Below are 1430 nucleotides of genomic sequence, written 5' to 3'. Positions count from 1 at the left end.
GTGAAAGATTTGGCACCAGTTCCGATTGTTTTGGTACTTCCATTTCTGGAAATGTGTGCTACAGCAGACTTGCTAACAGACGTACATGTACAGTACAGCACAGTTATTTCCTTCAAGGCTTTTTTTTTTAAATTTAGTAGTTACAGTTAAGCTAATAGAAATGACTCTCTTTACAGTGAGGAGACAGCTTATCCCACGCAGCCTGTTGACACCTGTAACACAGCCTGTTTTATTTTTATTTTCAAGTTTTGATTTTTTTTCCCCACAACTTATCTCAGTTGAGAAACATTCTACGTTGCTTTAGTGCGGTGCGTGCTGCTGAAGAGCTTACCGCGGCGAATAAGTTCGATATTGCTCGAACAGTCCACGGGTATACAGTGTATCGTTGCCCGTTGGACACTATGAACCGACAGTATACCCGTGGACTGTTCGAGCAACAAATACGCCGGGAGAAACTGAAGAATAACAAGTTCGATATTAGCCGCACTGTTTTCCGGACAAATATATTTTAGTTGCTTTTATTTTTTTAGGTTGACGCTTTCTTTTACTGTGTAAACAACCTCCTTCCTTTGTCTGCAATTGCCATAAAAATTCTTGTTTCTGGATTTAGAAAAATCAGTTGTTTTACAGTGTTCTTTAAGGCGGATTTTCCGACCTGTGTGTTACAGTGGTCTACACGCCAGAGCCTTGTGTTCGGAAAGAACATTTTCACAATCACAGTAACCAATTCTAGGCGAATGTTTGCAATATTTCCCCAAGTACGTCTGTTGTGAATTACCTATCTTACTTGTGCTCAACTACATGTGCTCTCCGTCTCTAACCACCACGCCGTCGATGGGACTATAAGCTAAAGCCTACTGTATTTATTTAGCCTCAGTTTCAGTTTTTACGCTTCCTGCAATTTTTTGTACTCCTTTTCTCCAGGCTAATTCTCCGGTAAGTAGACTGCCATCATCACTAATCTTTATTTGGAGCTCAACAGAATTTTTTAAAAATATATAGACAATTTCGTCCACAACCTTATTAATTCGATCCTCTTAAGAGGTTACATTTCGTTTTCTTCAATACCCTCAAATGAAACAGTGGGAGATTACTTACTCGGGTTCTACATGAGTTCCTCGACGGTGAATTTTTACTTTTATTACTGCAGAACGTTCTGTTTAAGGTCCCGTTTACAACAGCTTTTCTCCGCAAGAGAAACGATCTCCGATTAAGCATTTCTTAATCCACTTCCGCCGAAACTCTGTAGTAGAAGGAGGAGCAGAGGTTAGTGCAGTAACGAGGCTGCAGCAGCGGGCATTGCGAGAGCACTCGCGACCGGAACGCGGGATTCTGCCGGAGTGCCGGACGCGCCCCGGGAGGCAGATAAATGTGAAACGAGAGTGTATCGGACGGCTACTGGCTCTAACAGGCCCTCGTCCGCTTCGAGG

This window comes from Schistocerca serialis, chromosome 1 (assembly GCF_023864345.2).
Source record: "Schistocerca serialis cubense isolate TAMUIC-IGC-003099 chromosome 1, iqSchSeri2.2, whole genome shotgun sequence".
NCBI classification, from domain to species: domain Eukaryota; kingdom Metazoa; phylum Arthropoda; class Insecta; order Orthoptera; family Acrididae; genus Schistocerca; species Schistocerca serialis.
Note: the sequence above shows the minus strand (reverse complement) of the source record.